The 18,865-nt window shown below is 42.2% G+C and overlaps 1 pseudogene across 1 annotated transcript in view; it reads left to right on the top strand.

Moving 5' to 3' along the window:
* The first annotated feature begins 2,946 nt into the window (after positions 1 to 2,946).
* LOC309560543 overlaps positions 2,947 to 18,865 on the top strand; it is a 55,957-nt pseudogene continuing 40,038 nt past the window's right edge. Inside the window, exons 1-3 of the transcript in view lie at positions 2,947 to 2,983; positions 4,000 to 4,950; positions 11,113 to 11,244. The product of the transcript in view is annotated as an uncharacterized misc_RNA (transcript). The remainder of the gene's footprint in view (positions 2,984 to 3,999; positions 4,951 to 11,112; positions 11,245 to 18,865) is intronic.

Here is an 18,865-nt window from a genome sequence, read left to right on the forward strand (position 1 = left end):
CACTTACCTCATGCCTCATGCTTTTGGCAGTCATGGTGGACCAATTTGGTGTCACAATGTTATTGATTTCTTCCCATAATTGCTGTGTTGCTGTCACTGTGGTCCTGGAATGTTGTGTTCCACAATCCTACCCTTTCATGCACCAGGTTTATTAGGTGCTCCTGTGAGACATTTCTGGCCAAGTTTCTCCTTGGGGATGTACTTCCTATTGTCAAACTACTACCTGGATCATAGGTTGACTTCACATAAAAATACTTAATTTATTCTAAACGGATATTAACTGAACGTACATTGATGGACATTGTCCGTTAACATCAGTTAATGTCCATTCTCACGGATCTAGAAGTATCCTTGTACATTAAAAAAAAACGGACCAGATCCAAGGCGGAGGTAAACGGATGCTAACGTATAGTCATCCGTTAACACCCAATTGCCCAAAGGAATGCATTGTTGTGCGTTGATGGATAAATTAAAAATGGATAGACGGTCCGATCGTGTGAAAGGGGCCTAATTCACCTCCAATACCATAGAGGTGTAATTTGCATTCAAAGACAGATCTAAAGGGCCCTTCACCTCCTGCTGTCTTTGTACTTCTGGTATCCTGTAATCTCTTTAATTGTTCCAATAATTTGTCACAGTCCACTTTCATTTTATCATATTCAATTTTCAGATGGTCGTTTCCTAACTGGCAAAATGGTATCCAGGTCTTGGACTTTTGCTTATAATTATTTTGATTAGCTCTGTGTGACACATTAAGATCACAGTTTTTTTGACCTGGTGTATCCCCTCTGGCTGTTATCATTCGACTTTATCTTTTGATCTTTATGTTCAGTATTTGCCCTAAACAATGTGACTACATCAACTTGTACTGCCTGCGTATTTAATTTTCTCCATAAATGATCTGCTCTTAACAATATGTCATTTAAACCATGGGGATTTGGGATAACTAATAAAATTCTCCTGTGAAGCATCTAGAACCATACTCTTATGTAAGAAGTCTCCATGCTCAAATGAAAATTTATTACCGACCAGAAATTCCATAATAGTAGCTATCCTGTGTGACAATTCATAAGGAAACTCATTCTGTATTTGTTTGATTTTCCCATGAATAGTAACATTTGAACGTATGCCATACAAAACGCACAGTAATTCCAGTAATATGTCCCTTGTCCTCAGGGGGTGAATACAGATCTGATTAATTCTCATCCAAAGACTATTTCCTATAGAATGTTGCATGACACTTTCTAAGTCAGATGGGTTTAGATTGTTCATATCTCTGGCTTGTTGCAAGTAACAAAACCATTTAAAAAATCTGTTTAAATCATGGCAGGGAACCATTCTTATTTCTTTTGGAAATGCATCTAATTCTTTCGGTTTCAGAGGTTTCATTACAAGCTGAACTTCATCTGTATTATTATTATTGTTGTAAACTGTGGTAGTCACAGTAGGTGCAGCTGGCAATGAATCATCAGATTTGATATGAGATTTAGTTACATTTGATGGAAAGTTTGAGTTTGTATTTTGCTGCAGATTGCTGAATTCAAGTTTTTTTTTCCAAACCGGCATTCCTGTGGTCTCTTCTCTAATTCCATAAGGCTCCATTCACACCTGAGCGTCTTGTTTTCATGCGTTTTTTTTTTTTTTTGCTTTATTCAGGCGAATTTCAGGCAAGTTTTTTTGGCTTTTTTCAGGCGTTTTTCTGCAGGTGTTTGGAGGCAGGCATTGGCATCTAACAAAAACACATGTAATCTGTCGAAAAGGGTGTTTTGCTTCAGGCAACAAAACGCTCATATGTGAACAGGATTGATTGAAATTAATAGGATTTTGCTTGTTGGGCGTTTTGAGACTTTAGAGATGAGCATTTTACGAGCTGAAAATCGCTCAGGTGTAAACAGGGCCTGCTTCTTATTTCAATCTCTTATTTTCCTTTGATAATTCATCACAACGCTTAGATTTCTCAATCAAAGCTTCCCTAATAGTAACTGCATGCAATTTAAAATGTACAGTCTCAGTTTCTGATTAGTTTCATAACATCTCACAGATCTTGTTGTTAATATCAGCTGCATTCTGTAACTGGGCAATTTCCTCAACCGTACCTCTCAAGCAACTTTCCATTGTTAACCACTTCAGCTCCGGAAAGTTTACCCCCCTTCTTGATCAGGCCATTTTTTGCGATACAGCACGGTGCTGCTTTAACTGACAATTGGGCAGTCATTTCATGGTGTACCCAAATAAAATCGATGTTCTTTTTTTCTCCACAAATAGAGCTTTCTTTTAGTGGTATTTGATTACCTCTGTGGTTTTTATTTGTTGCACTATAAACAAAAAAAATAACCACAATTTTGAAAAAAAAAAGCAATATTTTTTATTTTCTGCTATAAAACATACCCAATAGAAATAAAAAAAATCAAATTTTTTCATCAATTTAGGCCAATATGTATTCTGCTACATATTTTTGGTAAAAAAAAACCCTAGTAAGTGTATATTGATTGGTTTGCGCAAAAGTTATAGTGTCTACAAACTATGGGATACATTTATGGACTTTTTAATTTTTTTTATTGTTTTTACTAGTAATGGCGGCGATCAGCAATTTTTAGCGGGATTGTGACATTGCGGCAGACAAATCTGACACCAGTGACACTTTTTTGGGACCAGTGACACCAATATAGTGACCAGTGCTAAAAAAAATGCACTGTTACTGTATAAATGACACTGGCAGGGAAAGGGTTAACACCAGGGGTGATCAAGGGGTTAAGTGTACTCCTAGGGAGTGCTTTCTAACTGTGGGGGAGCTTAGCTGAAACACAAGAACTCTCTTTTACTCCCTGACAGAACAATGGTCTGCCTTGTTTACATATGCAAACAGCTGTTCTGTCATCCTGCCGAACGATTGGCGGGTCCAGGTGGCCATCACTCTCCCTACATCACCTGCACAAAATCACGTACATGTACATGATTTTGCAGAGCCGGAACTGGTTACACAGTAAGATCACAAGCCCTGTACAATACAACCTTTTCTTTTACTTTCTGAAATTTTGTTATCAAAAACATTTTTCTCTAAAAATTCCTTCATTAAAGTCTATGTCTGCTTACATTTATTTTCTGGAATTTCATGAGGAGGGCCATGATGCTTAATACAATTTAGCACCCATCTGTTAACTTTTTTCAGAACTGACAAAAAGAGTAGCTGCTGACTTTTAAAAAACAGCAACTCACCTGTCCCACGGTTCAGCGGTGAGCTCAACCCAGCCGTATTTTATCCTCTGTCCTCCCTCTGCGGCACCGACATCTTGACTATGGGCACCTGGCTGTGACAGCTTGGGGTGCCCACTGTGCATGTGCGTGGTGCATCCTGGGTTGATAGATGCAGGCTTCTGGGACCTTTTAGTGTCCCAGAAGACTACAGGGGGAGGGAGGAGAACTTCCTTTGCTGACAGAAGTGGGAGCAGGTACCTGTCAATATTGGGTGCCTCTAAAATGAAAGTGTTATTAAACCAGGAGCCTGCATTCACTATATCTAGTCTCCCGCAGAACATGGAAATGCAATGTTTTGGTAAACCTAAACTGCTAAATACTTTTTCTCATCAGCAATATATAGCAGTCTTGTGACTTCTATCAGTGTCTGGTAAAGTTTGTATGAGGAGTTGTCATCCTCTTCTGATTGTCTTATGAGGCTGCAGGACCTCTGACCCTCTGTCTGGACAGTGCTGATTGGCCCTGTGCTGATCACATGCACCTTCCAAAGAAAAAAAAAAAAAAACTCTCTAGCAATACACACCCAGCTGAGCATGTGCAGATTGACTCCAAAGGCTCTGTCCTATCAGGACATGGATTGGGGACAGTGGGAGAAGGGGAGGATCAGAGAAGACAGGATCAAACAGCCTTTTTACACTTTTACACGAGGAGGATTAACCCCTTAGGTTCCACAGTATAACAAGCATGCTTGCTATACTTCATATACAGACTGATTTTATTGTTGTGGGTTTAGTAACACTTTAGGCTTATTACCAAATTTTAAGCCAATATATCCCTGGGATGAGTTAAATGCAGTTCCAAACATGCCAGCAGCTCCTACCATTACAACAACTGTATTGAATACTGCCAACTGACAGTGAAGTTTGATTGATCAAAAAACAATTAAAACCACAGGAGATGGAAGCCATTGTAAGAGAGATAGGACAGGTACCCAGCTATGATATAAATAGATTTATGAAATGGTTTCGTGATTTGCAGAGAGTCAGAGACACATACAACTTGAATATGGAAGACATAGCAGCTAGAATTTTTCAGAAAAGTGCAGGCAATGGATTGTGGGCACAGATTTTGCAAAATTGTGGCGAACATCATAAAACTATACAATGCCGACTTCCTTTTAAACATCCAAATACCTTCTTTTCAGGAAAGATTAGACAGGTGAAGAATAAATTCCCATATGAACTTACAGATAGAATTAGAAGTGTAATGGAATATGTAATGACTGGAAATCCAGGTTCTGAACATGGTGGTTTGGTTCACAGGGCAATGTTATTAGAAGCATTAGATGGTGATGTCAGGGAAGGTATTTTATCTGTTACACCTGATCCTAGTGATTATAATGATTTTTTTTTTAAGAGCGAAGGAGAAAATGCAGAGAGGACAGCTTTGCAGTTGATACAGCTAGAATTATTTGAGTCGAGGGTCAGAAAATAGAGCTGATTTTAAGGGACCATGGGGAAGAACTTCTATTAGTTTAGGTAGTTATAGAAGGAATGGTAGAAATGAACCAGAAACCAGAGAAAAGCCTAGCAAACAGCCTTGGTTGCCTTTTAGTGAAATAAGAAATGAGGGAGATTATTTGAAGGAGGAGCTGAATAAATAAGACACAGGAGGAGATGAAAAAGATAAAAGCAGGAGGTGTCAAAATAGCAGCAGTAGAAAAGGAAAATTCTGTGCCACCCTCTACCATTGATTGTTAGGGTTTACAAACCCCCACGCCCCTTCTTGCCAATTCTTAACTGATTTATAAATCGACTTCTAGTCGGGCCACTTATCAAATCTGATGAGTAGGGATGGGCCGAAACCCACCCCTGCAGCAGAACTCCTGAACAGGGGAAATGTTCTAACCCGAACGGTGTACCACATTGAAGTCTATAGGAGCCAAACAGGAAAAGGTTTTTGGGGATCTGGATACTGCCTGGAGGGACATGTAATAAAAAACAGATTAAAAATGTAATAAAAAAAACTTTTTTTAGGAACAGTTATTTTAATTATGCTTAAAGTGCAATAAAAATTAAAAATTCCTAATGTGCCTGTAAAGTGGCGCATGTGTAGCATGCATAAAACACCCCCCACTTCAAAGCAACATGGGGGTGGGTGTTCTCCCCCCCCCCACCCCAAAGCACCGTGTTCCCATGTTGATGGGGACAAGGGCCTCTTCCCAACAACTTTGGGCTGGGGTTGTCAGGATCTGTGGGTTGGGGGCTTATTGGAATCTGGAAGCCCCCTTTAACAAGGGGGCCCCCAGATCCTACCTCCCCTTATTTGTAATGGGTATCAGGTACATAGTACCCCTACCCACTCACCAAAAAGTATACAACAGTAATAAAAATTAAGTAAAAGTCACATGACCTCAGAAGGAGTGGTGCCCCTGGGTGACGTAGCCAGGTGGCCCCGTCCTTTGCCTATATAAGAAATATCAAAGCGTGGAGCGGGCATATGGTGGGAGGCCTTCCAGGAGGCAAGAGCATTTTTAATTTTTTCTATTTTTCAGGTTGGCGGGTAACGTGATTGATGATGGATTTACATCGAGGGACGCTATTTTTTTTTATTATTATTTTTTTTAAAGGATTTGCCAAAAACTGTCTGTCTCGTGTGGTTATTACTTTTGTACACTTTTTTGGCGAATGGGTAGAGGTACTATGTACCCGATACCCATTCACATGGGGGGGAATAGATCTTGGGAGCCCTTCTTAAATGGGGGCTTCTAGATTCCAATATGCCCCCTGCCTGCAGACCCTGACAACCATAGACCAGGGTTGTCGGGAAGAGGCCATTGTCCCCATCAACGTGGAGACGAAGTGTTTTGGGGTGGGGGCAGAGCTCCCCCTACCCCAAAGCAACCACCCCTTATTTCGAGGGCATGTGGCCTGGTATGGTTCAGCAGGTGGGCGCTCTCTCATCCCCATCCTTTTCTGACCTGCCAAACGGCATGCCCAGATAAGGGTTTGGTATAGATTTTAGAGGGACCCCACACCATTTTTTTTAAATAATTTGGCTTGATATTCCCCTCCAAACCCAGTTTTTTCTTTATATATTTTTTGCCGCCACTTTTTTTTTTATTTTTTATTCGGCTGTCAGTGGGGAAACTCATTGACAGCTGATGACTAATTGGTTGTCAGGGACATCTCGTTAGTGCACATTTAACCACTTGCCGACCGCCGCACGCCAATCTACGTCGGCGGTCAGCCCCTCACAGGCAAAGTGACGTAGGGCTACGTCACTAGCTTGTGAGGGTCTAGGGAGCGAGCGCGCGCCGCCGGAGGCGCGCTCCCGCTCCCGCGTGGTCACGGACCCCCCCGCGCGTGTGACCGGCGGACCCGATGTCCGCCGGCCACTCTGCGATCGGCGGGGGAGAGGGAGAAAGTCAGGCAGCTTGTGTAAACAAGCTGCCTGTCATTCTCCCCTCTGTATGAGAGCTGATCATATGGATCTACTATGTAGATCCATTGATCACTCTGCATACAGCTGAAGCCACAGCCAATCACAGTAAGAATCACGCCCCTAAGGACACACACAGCCCCTCCCTCTCAAATAAAGTTAACCCCTTCACTACCAGTGTATTTTTACAGTAACAGTGCATATATATAGCACTGATTACTGTAGAAATGTCACTGGTAACCCCAAAAGTGTCAAAAATGTCAGTCAAGGGTCCGATCTGTCCGCCCCAATGTCGCAGTACCGCAAAAAAAATCGCAGATCGCCGCCATTACGCGTTAAAAAAAAAAACAACAAAAATGACAAAAATCTTTCCCTTAGTCAGTAAACGCAATAACTTTTGCGCAAACCAATCAAAATACGCTTTTTGCGATTTTTTTTACCAAACATAGGTAGCATAAAACAAATTGGCCGAAAATGTTAAAAAATTTAGATTTTTACATTTTTTGGGGGGGGAATTTCATATAAAAAAAAGGGAAAAATATTGCTATTTTTGCAAAATTGACGCTCTTTTTTTGTTTATAGCGCGTGATCAAAAAATCGCACAGGTGATCAAATACCGCCAAAAGAAAGCTCTGTTTGTGGGAAAAAAAGGACGCCAAATTCGTTTAGGTACAGCGTCGCACGACCGCGCAATTGTCCGTTAAAGTCACGCAGTGCCGAATCGCAAAATAGCCCCTGGTCGTTTAGCAGCCAAATCCTCCGGGGCTTAAGTGGTTAACACAGTATATTTCAGTGAATTACGTGTCGTTTAACGCAGTATACTTCTGTGCGCTAGTGCACATTTAATGCAGTATATTTCAGTGCGTTACGCGCCGTTTAACTCCGTATATTTCTGAGCGTTACTGCACAATTAACGCAGTATATCTCTGTGCATTAGTGCACGTTTAACGCAGTATATTTTTGTGCATTAGTGCACGCCTAACGCAGTATATTTCTGTGCATTAGTGCATGCTTAATGCAGTATATTTCAGTGCATTATGTGCCATTTAATGCAGTACATTTCAGTGCAATAGTGCACGTTAAACGCAGTATATCTCAGTCACTGCATGTTTAACGCAGTATATTTCTGTGCGTTAGTGCACGTTTAATGCAGAATATTTCAATGTGTTATGTGCCGTTTAACACAGTATACTTCAGTGTGTTAGTGCTGTTGGAGATTAGCTCACAGGGATCACCTTTTCCAGGAAAATAAGGCCAGCATGCAGGTAATTTCTTAAAAGTCTGGTGGGTTGCCAGCTTTATTCAGCAGAGGTTTGCACATATGAAAAAATAACAAAACAGTAAAATAAATCCTTGCTGTCCGGCGCTAAACTATACAGGAATTTTCCTCACTATACAGTGTGGGGCTGGTCCCCATCACCCACAAAACATATGGTAAAGCAAACCTTTTATTTCAAAGTCCAAAAAGAGCTCCTCTCTCAGATTCCTTTCTGAGTCTCATGCCATATATATATATATATATATATATATATATATACTGTATATATAAAATTACTCAAATACCAGCCCTAAAAAGGGCTTTTTGGGGTGCTGTCAGGATGCTGTCCTTACAGCAGGAGTGGACCGAGAACACTATCTATAATCTAATAAGACTAACAACTGTCCCTATTAACAGCAGCAGCACTCTCCCTGCTCTCACTACTAACACTGCTTCAGAATGATCTAAGATGGATGCTGCCCTTGCTTTTTTATAGGAGGTGGGAGGGTGTGGGAGGGAGGGTATGCTGATTGGCTGGAATATGTCTGCTGACTGTGAGGTACAGGGTCAAAGTTTGCCTCAATGATGAAGTATAGGGGGCGGACCGAACATCGCATATGTTCGCCCGCAGCGGCGGACGCGAACAAGCGATGTTCGCAGGGAACTGTCTGCCGGCGAACAGTTCGGGACATCTCTATTGCCAAGTTGTCTCCAGTGGTAATGAGGATGGAGGAGATAATTATGTTGCGATCAATGACGCAACTTGGGTGCCGGATAGAGCAGAGGAGGAACATGAGGGTGAGGCTCAACCCCAATGAGGCAGCCATCATCGAACAGTAGAGAGCTGTCCCTTTTTTAGAACATGTGCAGTCGATCCCACTGTTGCAGTTTGCAAAATTTCACATCAAACGTGGCAAAAATACCAGCCATTTGGGTATCACATGCTTGATAAGGCATTTAACCTGCCCGTTAGCAAGAGCACCTGAAAGCCATACAAAAGGGATGCAATTCTGTTCCTCCTCCTTACTCATCTCAGTCTAACCGCACTATACCTCATGACCTCTCAGCAGCCTCCACTGACAGGGATGATGGTATAGTGCAGGGTGTCCCAGGTCCTTGCAGCACATCTGCCAGTAGCACACCATCAGTTTTAGACTGTAGCTGGCAAATTTATCTGCCCCATCTGCTGCAGAAAAACAGTTGGTCTGTCTAGGAGACAGGAACCACACTGAAGCAGAGATTCTTGCAGTTCTGCAGGGGCAGGCCCAGAGGTGGTTTACACCATGCCAGCTTGAGCCAGGAATCGTGGTGTGTGATAATGGCACAAACCTCCTGTCCACCCACAGACAGGGAAAGTGGACACGTGCCATGCCTGGCACATGTTCTCAATTTGGTGGTGCAGCGTTTCCTAAATAGGTACCCAGGGTTGGAAGATCTGCTAAAGTAGTCTGTAGCCATTTTAGGTGGTCATACAGTGCCAGTGCTCGGCTGGCTGAAATTCAGCGGGAATTGCACCTGCCCGTAAATCGACTGATTTGTGACATGCCCACCAGGTGGAACTCGACTTTGGCAATGCTGCAGTGCACATGCAGCAGAGGGCCGTCAATGAGTACCTGAGCGAGTATGGCACAACGACAGCCTTAGGCCGGCTCTACTTTTTTTCCCCATGCCAATGGCTGCTGATAAAGGATGCATGCACTGTACTGTCACCATAACACAGTATATTTCAGTGAATTACGTGTCGTTTAACGCAGTATACTTCTGTGCGCTAGTGCACATTTAATGCAGTATATTTCAGTGCGTTACGCGCCGTTTAACTCCGTATATTTCTGAGCGTTACTGCACAATTAACGCAGTATATCTCTGTGCATTAGTGCACGTTTAACGCAGTATATTTTTGTGCATTAGTGCACGCCTAACGCAGTATATTTCTGTGCATTAGTGCACGCTTAATGCAGTATATTTCAGTGCATTATGTGCCATTTAATGCAGTACATTTCAGTGCAATAGTGCACGTTAAACGCAGTATATCTCAGTCACTGCATGTTTAACGCAGTATATTTCTGTGCGTTAGTGCACGTTTAATGCAGAATATTTCAATGTGTTATGTGCCGTTTAACACAGTATACTTCAGTGTGTTAGTGCTGTTGGAGATTAGCTCACAGGGATCACCTTTTCCAGGAAAATAAGGCCAGCATGCAGGTAATTTCTTAAAAGTCTGGTGGGTTGCCAGCTTTATTCAGCAGAGGTTTGCACATATGAAAAAATAACAAAACAGTAAAATAAATCCTTGCTGTCCGGCGCTAAACTATACAGGAATTTTCCTCACTATACAGTGTGGGGCTGGTCCCCATCACCCACAAAACATATGGTAAAGCAAACCTTTTATTTCAAAGTCCAAAAAGAGCTCCTCTCTCAGATTCCTTTCTGAGTCTCATGCCAGAGCATATCTGTGCTCTCTTCCTGTTCAAATAAAGTCCACCTGAGCATGAACTCAGGTTACCCACACTCTCTGGACTGGAACCTAGCCTGTCATAGAGGATGGAAAAACCCGGGCCTGATTCTGGTTCAGTCTCTCACTACAGAACGTATGCGAGGTGAAATATAGCTATTATCTACTACCTCACCTCGCATACCATCACAGTGCACATTTAATGCAGTATATTTCAGTGCGTCATTTACCATTTAGCGCAGTATATTTTAGTGCGTTATGTGCAGTTTAACGCTGTATATTTTAGTGCATTAGTGCATGTTTAACGCAGTATATTTCAGTGCGCTTTGTGCTGTTTGACGCAATATAATTCAGTGTATTAGTGCACATTTAACGCAGTAAATTTCAACGTGTTACTGCATGTTTAACACAGTATATTTCTGTGCGCTAGTGTATGTTTAACGCAGCATACTTCTGTGTATTACTGCACATTTAGCGCAGTATATTTTTGTGCGTTAGTGCAGTTTTACTGCAGTATATCGTAGTGTGTCAGTGGAGTGTGTCTGTGTAATGAGTACTCAAGTTAAAGTACACCAAACACCACTATCCATTGATTAAAGTGCATTCACATACACATTTTCACATCTTTATTACATTTTGTTAATAAGCACATTCCTATCATGTCTGGGAGGTTAACAAGGTGAGGGAGACGTTCCCATGGCACTGTGAGGGAGCCAGCAGCGTATGTGCTCGCAGGCAAAGGCTAAATCTGCCTCCTTGTCCACAGCTATTCGTGCCATAGTCCCAGCATCAGGCACAAAGGAGTCATCTGAGGTATTTGAACACAGCATCAGTCACTTGCTCCTTGATGATGCATTGCCAATACTTGATTCAGATATTGGTTCTGAGGTTAAGGAAGGTAGGAACATGAGCCTGCAGAGAGGGGAGAACAAACAAATTGGCAGTCAGGTTTCCCCAGCCGCACTGTATTGCCAAGTAGTGATGTCGCAAACCTAAAATTTGCCGTTCGCGAATGGCGAACGCGAACCTCCGCATATGTTCGCGAACGGGCGAACCAGGCGAACCGCCATAGACTTCAATAGGCAGGCAAATTTTAAAACCCACAGGGACTCTTTCTGGCCACAATAGTGATGGAAACGTTGTTTCAAGGGGACTAACACCTGGACTGTGGCATGCCGGAGGGGGATCCATGGCAAAACTCCCATGGAAAATTACATAGTTGACGCAAAGTCGGGTTTTAATCCATAAAGGGCATAAATCACCTAACATTCCTAAATTGTTTGGAATAACGTGCTTTAAAACATCCAGTGTGTGAATACGATCAGGTATGATGTTGTGTCAATTCACAGTGACAGACCAAACTCTGACAGACCAAACTCCTCGTTTAACGCACTGCAAACAACCGCAAACAGTCCATTTGCAGTGGGTACAGTACAGTCTGTGGGCCTGACACTCACTGGCAGGCAACTATAAAAAATATATATTTTTTTAATTTGCAAGGTGCTGTGCCACCGTATATATGAGTGGTGGGCACTGCAGTGGGCACAGTACACTCTGTGGACCTGACATTCACTGGCAGGCCAAGCAACTGCAATTATAAAAAAATATATATATTTTTAATTTGCAAGCTGCTGTGCCACCGTATATATGAGTGGTGGGCACTGCAGTGGGCACAGTACACTCTGTGGACCTGACACTCACTGCAATTATGACAGAGGAAAAAAATAATCTTTTTTAAACTGCAAGGTACTGTGCCACCCGATATGAGTGTGGTGTGCACACAGTACAGTCTGTGGTGGGTCTGTAGCCTCTCACACACGGCGGGCAGGCAACTGCACAATATATATATATATATATATATATATATATATATATATATATATATATATATATATATACTGTATATATAAAATTACTCAAATACCAGCCCTAAAAAGGGCTTTTTGGGGTGCTGTCAGGATGCTGTCCTTACAGCAGGAGTGGACCGAGAACACTATCTATAATCTAATAAGACTAACAACTGTCCCTATTAACAGCAGCAGCACTCTCCCTGCTCTCACTACTAACACTGCTTCAGAATGATCTAAGATGGATGCTGCCCTTGCTTTTTTATAGGAGGTGGGAGGGTGTGGGAGGGAGGGTATGCTGATTGGCTGGAATATGTCTGCTGACTGTGAGGTACAGGGTCAAAGTTTGCCTCAATGATGAAGTATAGGGGGCGGACCGAACATCGCATATGTTCGCCCTCAGCGGCGGACGCGAACAAGCGATGTTCGCAGGGAACTGTCTGCCGGCGAACAGTTCGGGACATCTCTATTGCCAAGTTGTCTCCAGTGGTAATGAGGATGGAGGAGATAATTATGTTGCGATCAATGATGCAACTTGGGTGCCGGATAGAGCAGAGGAGGAACATGAGGGTGAGGCTCAACCCCAATGAGGCAGCCATCATCGAACAGTAGAGAGCTGTCCCTTTTTTAGAACATGTGCAGTCGATCCCACTGTTGCAGTTTGCAAAATTTCACATCAAACGTGGCAAAAATACCAGCCATTTGGGTATCACATGCTTGATAAGGCATTTAACCTGCCCGTTAGCAAGAGCACCTGAAAGCCATACAAAAGGGATGCAATTCTGTTCCTCCTCCTTACTCATCTCAGTCTAACCGCACTATACCTCATGACCTCTCAGCAGCCTCCACTGACAGGGATGATGGTATAGTGCAGGGTGTCCCAGGTCCTTGCAGCACATCTGCCAGTAGCACACCATCAGTTTTAGACTGTAGCTGGCAAATTTATCTGCCCCATCTGCTGCAGAAAAACAGTTGGTCTGTCTAGGAGACAGGAACCACACTGAAGCAGAGATTCTTGCAGTTCTGCAGGGGCAGGCCCAGAGGTGGTTCACACCATGCCAGCTTGAGCCAGGAATCGTGGTGTGTGATAATGGCACAAACCTCCTGTCCACCCACAGACAGGGAAAGTGGACACGTGCCATGCCTGGCACATGTTCTCAATTTGGTGGTGCAGCGTTTCCTAAATAGGTACCCAGGGTTGGAAGATCTGCTAAAGTAGTCTGTAGCCATTTTAGGTGGTCATACAGTGCCAGTGCTCGGCTGGCTGAAATTCAGCGGGAATTGCACCTGCCCGTAAATCGACTGATTTGTGACATGCCCACCAGGTGGAACTCGACTTTGGCAATGCTGCAGTGCACATGCAGCAGAGGGCCGTCAATGAGTACCTGAGCGAGTATGGCACAACGACAGCCTTAGGCCGGCTCTACTTTTTTTCCCATGCCAATGGCTGCTGATAAAGGATGCATGCACTGTACTGTCACCATTCGAGGAGGCCACAAGGGTGATGAGCCGTGAAAATACACGCATCAGTAACACAAACCCTGTTGTGTTCTTGCTGGAGCAGACTAATGATGTTAACCTATCTCCCTCCTGGGGTCTCTGGGCTGTATCCAAGCACTAATATTTCTACCAGTCTTTCTGTCAGTAGACATGCTGTCCCTGAGTCCTGCATCAAGGAGGTTCTCCCATGTAAAATATCTCCCTTTGTTTTTCACTTACCTATGTCAGTGAAGGAGAAGATTTGGAGGGGAGAATTTGTGGATATATTATCCCTACTCCCTTTTTATAATTTCAATGCTTGCTTAGATAAGAGAGCAGAAGCTAACATGGAGGATAACAGACACAGGCCAGTGTCTAGGTCATTCAATAACTGGTTTCAAGCCTACTGTATATTTTTCTGTATTATGGGTAAAAAGCACCCTGACTTATGCAGCGGGACTTTTCAGCATCTCGAAAATTTACTTGACGCCTATAAAAATGTTGGCAGATTAGGCTCGTTTACCTATGATGAGTCGTTCTGGCAAAAGCTCTAAATATATTATAATTTGAAATGGGGCATGAAAGACGTGGGGTTGTGACTGAACCTCATATTGCTATCTAGGATTAAAACTATTAAACAATTGTCACCGCTTCTTCAGTCTCCCCCTACAGGAAATGTTTCTGCTTTGCATACAATGAAAGCAAATGTAAGTGGAACGTGGCATGTAAGTACAAGCACGCATGTTCACATTGTTCTGGTAATCATCCAGTGGTGAAATTTTTTAAAAGCGCTAATGCCTCTAGCCAAGCACAGCATGAAACCTTGTCCAAAAGCATTCACTCCTGTGAAAATGGCAAACATGCGTCCCTGGCTAGAAAGATATCCAGACAGGGAGACAGCTCTGTTCAAAACTGCAGGTTTTACCAATAGTTTTGATTTACCTAAGTTTAATGGTTTAGGATGCAAGATGGCTGGTAATTTAAAGTCGGTGGATGTTTATCCTCACATAATCAGAGAAAAATTGTCTAAAGAAATTAGTGAAGGGTGTATGGTGGGTCCTTTTTGTTCCCCACTCTTTTCCAATTCTAGAATTTCACTATTGGGGGGGTGCACAAAAAAATAACCTAATTCATTTAGGTTAATACATCACCTCTTGTTTGCCAAAGGGGGTTCTTTAAACAATGAAAATTAGGCCGCATGGTGTCGGGGCCCTTATGGCCAAGGCAGACATTAAAGCTGCATTTAGGCTCCTTCCAATATCCCCTAAATCAAGGAAATGCAAACTGTGGCCCTCCAGCTGTTGCAAAACTACCCATCATGCCATCATGCCTCTCCGTCTGGGTGTCATGTTTATAGCTGTAAGAATATTGCTATGCCTCATGGGACCTGTAGTTATGCAACATCTGGAGGGCCCCAGTTTGCATATCCCTGCCCTAAAGCATTTAACTCCCTGGGTATTTTCTTTGAAGGCAACTACTTTTACGACACGTTCCTTTCAATAGGATGCTCATTATCTCCTGCATATGTTGAGAAGGTCTCTACCGTTCTACACTGGGTTATTACTTTTGAGTCAGGTCATGATAGCGTAATACATTACCTGGACGATTTTATTTTTATAGGCCCTGCCGATTCACTCCATTGTTTTAAATGATTTCGTTTATTTTTTACCATTTCTGAATTTTTTGGTATCCTGCTCGCCCAAGAAAAGACAATTTTGTCTTCGGCTTCTACTGAATTTTTAGGTATCCAAATACACTCCCCCCCCCTTATGAAATTTAACTTGCAAGCAACCAAATTAGAGAAGGAAGGATTGGGACACAAGGATTTTTTAGCACAAAAAACGTAATAAAATTACATTTTTATTTAGATCCATATAAAACCAGGGAAGAAAAGGTACTTAGTATAAAAGGTATTGCTTGGAATCAAGCCCAGAAAATATATACAAATTGTGTAGCAGTTATTAGAATATCAATTCCATACAGAGATACAGAAGATTCATACAAGTTTTTATAAGAACAAATACTTGACATCAGAAGAATCCTGCAGACGGATGCCAGAAGACACAATGGCCGTCCAACCGGACCAGCTGATGCTGTATTCAATAATTCTTATGCACATATTCAATATTGCTCAACATGTTTCGCCTTATTCAAAGCTTCATCTGGAGCATTTTAATGAGATACTCTGTACAATTTTATAGAGCGAGACATGTGTCTCAGCATCACTTGTAAATAACGGAGAGGATGTCGTGGGCTACCGGAGCCTCATGCGATTGATAAGTAAGTAAAAACCTTGGAAATGTAGCAACCAAGGATTGGTAGATGCCTGGCTGTCGTCAACAGCCCCAGCACTGATACAAAACTCAGGTTATGAGTCCCAAAATGAAGACCCATACAGTAGGTGCTTTCATGAGCTCCAAACGAGTGTCCACAACATCCTCCCCGGATGGGGAACCATGGCGGCGGGTGTATTATTGAATACAGCATCAGCTGGTCCGGTTGGACGGCCATTGTGTCTTCTGGCATCCGTCGGCAGGATTCTTCTGATGTCAAGTATTTGTTCTTATAAAAACTTGCATGAAACTTCTGTATCTCTGTATGGAATTGATATTCTAATAACTGCTACACAATTTGTATATATTTTCTGGGCTTGTTTCCAAGCCATACCTTTTATACTAAGTACCTTTTCTTCCCTGGTTTTATATGGATCTAAATAAAAATTTTATTTTATTAAGTTTGTTGTGCCAAAAACTCCTTGTCTCCCAATCCTTCCTTCTCTAATAGTATTTTAAGGATTTGGCATCACTGATATATAGTGTGTGTGCTCAGATTGCTGCTATCTGAAAGCATATTCCTCTAATCAAACAACCAAATTAGAGTAAAATTCTGTTTAAAGAGCTTCAATGTTTATTGGGGCTTTTAGCCTTTGCATCAAGAATTATGCCCGTAGGCAGGATATTTTCTAGAAGGCTATATACTGTATGGCTTTGCCAGGTTATAAATCCCCATTTTCTTATATTAGACTTACCTCAGAACTGAAGGAGGATTTGTTAGTGTGGTCACATTTTCTTGAAGGGTTCAAAGGGCGATCTTTTTTCCAGGAAGAATTTATCCTAGCAAGTGATTTTGAATTATTTTCAGATGCAGCAGGATCCAGGGGTTTTGTGGCTGTATGGCGCAATCACTGGTGTTATGATGTTGTGCCCCAGGCTTGTGTAGAGCTCCGATGAAACCGATCTGATTCGGTGAAACGCGTCAGCTTTCCACAGTTGGACTCCTCACTACGACCTAACACCTCCACTCCGTGTGTACGTGACCCCCTGTGCTCCGGCTCGGCTACGGATCCCTGGGGACGCTGCTCGCCGACACCGGATGTGACGCAAGACCGCTCGCTACGGGCTTGTCTGTCTCCTCCAGCAGATTCGGCTTGAGCAAGCGCCAAACCGGACCACGCCACTGGAAGCCTCTACAAACAGCCGAGTCTTCGTTATTTCACACATGGAGGTATGTATTCTATCTACTTATTTTAAGCATATACATTCTTTGACTTGGTAACACAAAAAGACGTTTTTGCCGATTTCCCCTTCACTTTTGGGATATACTGACATCTAAATGATTTAACCGATCAGCAAACGCACTACAAGTACGAGTTTACTTTAACAGAGGAATCTTTCATCTAATGCCGTTGCATCGGTCTTAACGTGGATGGACAAAACCTCCTATTGGAATCTACATATCATTCAGCCAGTATCCACTCACCGTACAATAGTAATCGGCTAATCATCAGCACCTTTACTGCCTGGATCCACATTGTTTAAAGAGTTCTTCTCCTGGTTTAATGTATTGGTGATTACACACTTGGGTCACCACACACCAGTCTCTCTTCAACCAGTTCCTTGTCAGGAACACGGCAGGAAATCTGCAGTTAGTCCATTGGAGGAAGCCTTTATTTTGTTATTTACCATTAGAATGTGCATTTTCCATCTATGATATATTGAATGGGTCTGTCTAGTGATACTGTCCACTGTTTGTACATGGTTTTATATTTTTAAGTGTATTGTGTACATGCATGTTCTGTTTGTCCACCAGGCATAAGTGCTTCAATAAAAATGAGTTAAATTTTTCATCACAACTCAGTCTGTATAGTGCATCTGTTGGAACCTACATTTGATCTATCTTTTTGTCGGGACTAGTGACCTGTGAGGTGGTTCTTGAAGCATCCTGTCTTCACCACTCTTACAGACACTTTCCCCTCACATCCTTTTTGCATATATTTATTTTTGATCAGTAGGTATTCCATCAGCTACGTCTTAACTGAGTGACCACTGACTCTTTACATTTAGAGGCCTCTATAGGAACCAACCCACTTTTGTTCTATTTTTTGTGTAGGTAATAGGGCCACCAAGAATATCGTACTCCTAAAACTTTTCCAGTAGTGGTGGACTTGGAAATCTGGAGGAAATGCCTTTGGAATAAATGGAATGATTGCGCTGGAGATGGATAATAGGATTTAAGGTGCAAAAAATAGACATTGCAGAAAAAAATAGCTTTCTATTTCAAATATCCAATGTTAAAAAAACATTAAAAAACCAACATGACTCATATGGCCTTTGTACCGAGGTTTCCGCTCAACATGTTTCACCACAATTGTGGCTTCCTCAAGAGACTTATAGAGCCTTGTACATGATAACACTAAGGATAAATAAGAGACATTGTCAGTTTATTATATAAATATGGATCCTAATAGTCCGCAAATATCCATGTGAGGCACAGTTATACATAAATTACAAAATAGTACAGACACTTAAAACATTCTTATATCTTCAAGACATCTAATGAATGGGTCTCACCCTGGGTGTCTGCAAGGTTTAAAAAATTTGACACTGTAGCACACGTGTGACTCAAAACATCAGTGATGACGTTGAGTGCATGAGCAGAAACAGCCGCGCCCATTTTGGAAGTTCGTATTTAGCGCCAAATACAATGGAATGCCCATTTCTCCATTGACATGACATCCTGAGCATATTAAGAAATGATAAATAGTGGTTAGATGGGAATGGACAACTACTACTCATCAGAGCATGTTCTCCCCACAATACCGACATCTATTATAACACATTAATCAAACAGAACAAAACTACAGCAATCTCATCTAACATTAATGACTCCAAAATATAACAGATTGGCACTTCA

Source organism: Pelophylax lessonae (genome assembly GCF_965119305.1).
Source record: "Pelophylax lessonae genome assembly, chromosome: 7".
NCBI lineage: Eukaryota > Metazoa > Chordata > Amphibia > Anura > Ranidae > Pelophylax > Pelophylax lessonae.